The following is a 7,633-nucleotide window of genomic DNA, read 5'->3' on the forward strand; positions in this document are numbered from 1 at the left end:
TAAACAGCATCAATCTAGGTTATACAAGCATAATACATAAACAATTTAAGTCTAATTACACTAAAAAGCATCAAAATCAATTTGGGGACAAAATTGCTCAAGAACATCAAATTTCGAATTAAATGGTGTTTAGGTGTAGAAATTTACCGTTTTTCTTGAGTAATTCTTAGATAGCATCCTTCTCAACATGATTTTAGCAAAAGATTTGGTGATTAACGGTTAAAAATTGGGATTTTTGTGGTGTTTTTGGGTGTATTTTCGCAGCAGTTTTTGAGTTTGTGGAGTGTGAAACTGAGCTGTGGCAGCTCTTATTTTTTTTTCTGTAATCCGACTCCTCCGCGAGTCGCGGGGATTTACCCTCCAAACTCCGCGACTCGCGGAGTTTGTTTGTTTGTTTTTTTTTTTTTATAATCATTAACTTTTGAAAACAATTAAGAAATTAATTTTAAAATTTTGTTTCCCTTATTATTTAGGACGAGGTCGTTTCGGATCGATGTCCTAGTCCGTCTCTCGACAAAATTTTAAAATTTGTCTTTTTGTAGCGATTGTTTTAAAAGCTAAGATTTTTGGGTTTTTTAATGTTTTTGGCATACTTTAAATTAATAAGATTAAAAATAATGATAATAAAAGTTCTCGTCCCTCCCTTGGGTAAAGCAATTTCGGTTCAAAGACCTAGTCTTCAACTTACGACGAATTTTAAAAATCATATTCTTAACTTAATGAGATAAAGTAAATTTTTGTTTTTAAATTCACTTAACTTAAATATAAAATTCAAAATTAATATTAAAAATTCACACCAAACTCAAAATTTGAAATGCATAAAATTAAAAATTCATATTTTAAAAATTAAAAGTTCACACTGATCTTAATTTTAAAAAAAATCATATTATAAATTCATACCAAACTTATATTAATTTTTCAAATATTTACAATTTTAAATATATTGTTTTTACAAAGTTTACAATATTAATTTAAGATTTAAATATTAATTTTAAAAACATGGTAAAAATAAATTTAAAAATCTTTTTGTCTTTTTATCCCACTTTAATCAATCAAATATTATCAAAAATATGCGCCACTCTTTTCGGTAAAGTAATTTCGGTTCCAAGACCTAATTTAACTCATGACGAATTTTTGAAATATTTTGGGTTGATTGTTTAAAGATATTTATACCTTAAGAATAAACGTTAAATTTCGCAGTGATGTAATAAATTTTTGAATGATATCAATAATTTCGGTCGCCAAACCTAATTTTATTTAATACCAATTTAATACTTTTTAGCGAACAAATTAGCGTTTATTATCAAAAGTTTAAAAATAAAAATAAAAATAAAAACTGTACATACATACCTGTGAAATAGATTTCTTAGTTATATGATCTATTCCATTCATAAGATAGTCGGTTTAATTGGTTTTCCATGGCTACATAGGCGTAACCTCGAGCATTCAGTGTCTTTTCTTCTAAACATATGAACGGTCCGTCTCTGCATAAAGTAACAAATTTGGTATTTGAATAGGTTTGATTATTTGAACATTTACCTCCATGTGACCATTTTCTGCATTTGTGACATCTTTCTAGGTGTCGTGCTCTTCTTTTCGCTGCGGATTTTGATTTTCCTTTACCAAATTGTAACTTATTATCTTCGCATCTGGATTCTTTTCTAACTCCGTCCATTCTTTCTCTGATTACTGATACTAATTCACTCGGTAGTATGTCATTATTACGTTTAGTGATCAAAGCGTGTAGCATTAGACCATGGTTTAGTTCACAGGCAGTCTTCATTTTGTAAAAACCTAAAAAAAATAAAAATTCAGAATGGGGGGAGAAGACTAGTTCTTTAGGGTCTGCTAGGGAAAGACCATTCGGGTTCCATTTTCGAGAACTACACGAAAACAGACAATCTAACTCTAACAGAAATACATATTATCCTTTAAAGACTTGATTCTCCCCACACTTAGTTAGCTGTGGTGTCGAAATTGTGATTAACTTCGTTGTCGACTTCCATCGGACCATGTATGTAATGTTTAACTCTGTGACCATTAACTTTAAATTCAATCCCATTTGAATTTATTAATTCTATCGTTCCGTATGGGAAAACTCTTTTGACTATGAATGGTCCAGACCATATTGATTTCAATTTTCCAGGAAATAGCTCGAATCGTGAATTGAAAAGAAGAACTCTGTCTCCTTCTTTAAATTCTTTTGAACTTCTGATTCTTTTATCATGCCATTTCTTCATTCTTTCTTTATAGATTAACGAATTTTCGTATGCTTCATGTCTTAATTCTTCTAATTCATTTAGTTGACTTAATCGTAGACGTCCGGCTTCATGTAAATCAAGATTACATGTCTTCAAAGCCCAAAATGCTTTGTGTTCAATTTCTACTGGAAGATGACATGCTTTTCCATAAACAAGTCTAAAAGGTGTGGTTCCAATTGGAGTTTTGTAGGCTGTTCTAAAAGCCCAGAGTGCATCCTCCAATTTAATGGACCATTCCTTCGGATTTGATCCTACGGTTTTCTCTAAAATACGTTTTAAGGCTCGGTTGGTATTTTCAACTTGTCCACTTGTTTGTGGATGATATGCGGTGGAGATTTTATGAGTTACTCCATATCTTTTAAGAACTTTCTCAAGTTGATTATTACAGAAATGAGTACCCCAATCACTTATTAAAGCTCTCGGTGTTCCAAACCTTGCAAAAAGACGTTTTAAAAAGTTGACTACAACTCGTGCATCGTTAGTTGGGAGAGCTTGTGCTTCCGCCCATTTAGATACATAATCAATGGCTACGAGTATATATAGATTATTATGAGATTTTGAAAATGGACCCATAAAGTCAATACCCCAAATGTCAAATACTTCACATACTTGGATGACATTTTGTGGCATTTCATCACGTTGACTTATTTTTCCGGCCCTTTGACATGCATCACAGGATTTGCAAAGAAGGTGTGCGTCTTTGTAAATTGTAGGCCAATAGAATCCAGCTTCATAAACTTTTCTTGCTGTTAGTTGAGGCCCATAATGCCCTCCTGTTGGTCCTGTGTGACAATGGTTTAAAATTTTACTAGCTTCATCTCCAAATACACATCGGCGTATTATTCCATCGGGACAACTTTTAAACAGATGTGGATCTTCCCAAAAATAGTGTTTTATATCACTGAAGAATTTCTTTCGTCTTTGGTACGATAATCCTTTTTCAAGGAATCCACAAACTAAGTAGTTTGCATAGTCTGCAAACCATGGGATTTCTTTATAATCTATCTTCAATAGATATTCATCATGAAAGTTGTCTTGTATGACTGATTCATTTAGAACTTCTAATTCGGGATTTTCAAGACGAGAAAGATGATCAGCGGCGAGATTTTCTGCTCCTCTTTTATCTCGGATTTCAATATCAAACTCTTGTAAGAGTAAGATCCAACGGATTAATCTTGGTTTAGCATCTTGTTTTGAAAATAGGTATCTAAGAGCAGAATGGTCGGTATAGACCACCGTTTTTCCTAGAACGAGATATGATCGAAATTTGTCAAAAGCAAAGACAATAGCAAGGAGTTCTTTTTCAGTAGTTGTATAGTTCGTTTGTGCTCCTTGTAATGTCTTACTAGCATAATATATAGGTTGAAATCGTTTTTCAATCCTTTGTCCTAAAACGGCTCCCATTGCAAAATCACTTGCATCGCACATTAGTTCAAATGGTAGATTCCAATTTGGTGTTATCATGATCGGTGCATTAGTGAGTTTTTCTTTAAGAATATTAAAAGATTTGATACATTCATCTGAAAAGATGAATGGCGCATCCTTTTCTAGGAGTTTATTCATAGGAGTGGCAATTTTAGAAAAATCTTTTATGAAACGTCGGTAAAAACCGGCATGCCCTAGAAAACTCCTAACTCCTCTAACATTGGTGGGATGTGGAAGTTTAGTAATTACATCTACTTTAGCTCTATCCACTTCAATTCCTTCTTTTGAAATTTTATGTCCAAGAACGATGCCTTCTTTAACCATGAAATGGCATTTCTCCCAATTAAGTACTAGATTTGATTGTTCGCATCTAATTAGCATTCGTTCCAGATTAACTAGACATGATTCAAATGTATCACCGAAGACTGAAAAGTCATCCATGAAAACTTCCATGCATTCTTCTATCATGTCGTGAAAAATCGCCATCATACACCTTTGAAAGGTTGCAGGGGCGTTGCAAAGTCCAAATGGCATGCGTTTGTAAGCAAAAGTACCATAAGGGCAAGTGAATGTGGTTTTCTCTTGATCCTCGGGTGCTATTGGAATTTGAAAATATCCGGAAAATCCATCTAGAAAACAATAGTAACTATTTCCGGCTAATCTTTCCAACATTTGATCTATGAAAGGTAAGGGAAAGTGATCTTTTCTGGTGGCGTCATTTAATTTTCTATAATCAATACATACACGCCATCCTGTTACAGTCCTAGTAGGAATAAGCTCATTTTTTTCATTTGTAATGACAGTCATGCCACCCTTCTTAGGCACGCATTGAACTGGGCTTACCCATGGGCTATCAGAAATTGGATATATCAAACCTGCATCTAGCAGTTTAATAATCTCTTTCTTAACTACATCTTGCATATTAGGATTTAGTCTTCGTTGGCGTTGCACATACGTTTTATGACCTTCTTCCATAAGGATTTTATGTGTGCAATACGAAGGACTTATTCCTTTAATATCATGAATCTTCCATGCAATGGCTGGTTTATGAGCTTTCAACACAGAAATGAGTTGTGATTTCTCATTTTCAGTAAGAGAAGACGATATTATTACAGGTAATTCAGATTCACCATGTAAATAAGCGTATTCCAAATGGTTTGGAAGTGGCTTTAACTCTAATTTCGGAGGTTCTTCTATCGATGATTTATATCGATATCTGTCTTCTTCTTTTAGCATTTGAATTTCTTCTATTGTTGGTTCATATCCATTAGCTATAAGTGTAGCTAACATTTCAGCTTCATCAATTGGTTCATTACCTTCTCCTAAAGAACATTCTCCTGTTCCTTGTAATTCTGGAAATTCTTCTAATAATTCTGCATGTGCATCTATAGTTTGAATATAATAACATGTATCATCTGCAGATTGTGGTTGTTGCATTGCTCTATCAACTGAAAAGGTAACACTCTCATCCTCTATACTTAGGGTCAATTTCTTACTGAACACGTCTATCATTGCTTTAGCCGTGTTTAAGAATGGTCTTCCTAATATGAGAGGAACTTGAGAATCTTCTTCCATGTCCAAAACAACAAAATCTACTGGAAATACTAAAGTACCAACTTTAACTAGCATGTTCTCCATTATCCCTCTAGGATATTTTATTGATCTATCGGCTAGTTGTATGCTTATTCTGGTTGGTTTCAATTCTCCAAGGTCTAGTTTAGCGTATAGTGAATACGGCATTAGATTTATACTAGCACCTAAGTTTGCCAATGCTTCTATTGAACTAAGACTACCCAGAAAACATGGAATTGTGAAACTTCCTGGATCAGATAGTTTTTCTGGTATCTTATTCAACAGCACTGCTGAACAATTAGCATTCATAGTAACAGCCGAGAGTTCTTCCATTTTCTTTCTATTTGAGATTAGATCTTTCAAGAATTTAGCATATCTTGGCATTCCTGAAATCACATCAATGAAAGGAAGATTTACATTTATCTGTTTAAACATATCCAAGAATTTGGATTGCTCGGCTTCAAGTTTTTCTTTCTTCATTTTACTCGGGTAAGGAAGTGGTGGTTGGTATGGTTTAACATAAGGTTTATCCTTAACTGTGTTATCTTCATTAACTTTTTCAACTACCGGTTCTTTTTCCTTATCTTGATCAGGTTGTGGTTCTTGTGGAGTAGGAATAGTTTCATCAGAAGTTACAGGTATTTCAGGTGGTTTAAGTGTTGTACCACTTCTTGTGGTAATAGCTTTAGCTGTTTCATTCCGGGGGTTAGCATTTGTATCACTAGGTAGACTTCCCTGTTTTCTTTCACCTATTAACCTTGCTAGGTTACTTACTTCTTGTTCCAGATTTTGAATAGAAGCTTGTTGATTTCTAAATGCTTGAGCATTTTGTTCATTAGTTTGTTTTTGAGATGTGAAAAACTGTGTTTGAGTCTCAACTAGCTTCGTCATCATATCTTCTAAATTCGGTTTTTTATCATCGGTTTATTGTGGTGGTTTGTTTTGAAAATTTGGTCTTTGCTGATTGTAAGTATTATTGGATATTTGTTGATTGCTAGGACCTTGTTGGTTGTTGTATGGAATATTTCGGTTATAATTCTGGTTTTGATTGTAAATCGGTCTTGGCGGTTGATAATTATTCTGATAATTATTTCCAGGCCTTTGGTTTATGTATGAAATATTCTCTCTTTGTTCCATTGTTAATTCAATACTGAGACAATCTTTTGTCAAATGTGGTCCTCCACACTGCTCACAACTAATTCGTATTGAGTGAATATCCTTAGTCATCTTTTCCATTCGTCTCTCCACAGCATCTATCTTTGCGGAAATGGAATCTAAGTCATGACTAGAATCGGCTCTAGCTGCTTTAGATGATCTAATGATATCTTTTTCTTGGTGCCACTCATGTGAGTGGGAAGCAGTATTATCAATAATTTTTTAAGCATCAGTTTCGGTTTTCTTCATAATAGAACTACCAGCTGCTATATCTATGTCTTTTCTTGTAGTGATGTCGCATCCTTGGTAGAATATTTGTACTATTTGACAGGTGTCTAAACCATGTTGCGGACATCCTCTTAACAACTTTCCATATCTTGTCCACGCCTCATATAGAGTTTCATTTGGTTTCTGTGTAAACGTAACAATTTCTGCTTGAAGTCTTACGGCTTTAGATGCAGGAAAGAATTGTTTAACAAATTTGTCAACTAAAACATCCCATGTATCAATCGCCCCTTCAGGTAACGATTCCAACCAATCTTTGGCTTCTCCCTTTAAAGTCCAGGGAAATAACATGAGATATATCTGTTCATCCTCCACTTCTCGGATTTTAAATAGTGTGCAGATCCTATTAAAGGTACGTAGATGTTCATTTGGATCTTCCTTCGGCGCACCACTAAATTGGCATTGATTAGTCACCATATGTAGAATTTGTCCTTTGATTTCATAATCTGGCGCATTAATGTATGGACGAGTAATTGCGTGACCTTGGCCAGTGCGTTTAGCTCTCATTCGGTCTTCCATACTTAGAGGTTCCAGATTCTCCATAATTGAATTTGTTGAATCGGTATCACTAGATGATTCTGATTTAATGGTTCGTTCCTCAACAATCTCTGTTTGAATGATTGGTGGTTCCGGAGGAAAGTTTAATGGTTCAGGATCTACGAACCGTTCCTGAATATTCTCTGGATTCTCAATTGTGATGTTGGGTTCAAAAAATGGATTATCGGAGATTTGAATTGGAGTACTTGGTCGACTGGATGACGATTCTAAAGAAAAATCAACGGCGGTTATATTTGCTAAATGTCTTGATCTAGTTACAGGTGGTGAACGTACAAAAGGTGGTGAACGTCTTGCTCGGTGCATTCACTGAATATCCTATTAGTTTTTAAAAGGAAAGAAAAATTATAATAAGTTATCCAATTAATAGACTTTCCTGA

This window comes from Rutidosis leptorrhynchoides, chromosome 1, assembly GCF_046630445.1.
Source record: "Rutidosis leptorrhynchoides isolate AG116_Rl617_1_P2 chromosome 1, CSIRO_AGI_Rlap_v1, whole genome shotgun sequence".
Classification (NCBI taxonomy): Eukaryota; Viridiplantae; Streptophyta; class Magnoliopsida; order Asterales; family Asteraceae; genus Rutidosis; species Rutidosis leptorrhynchoides.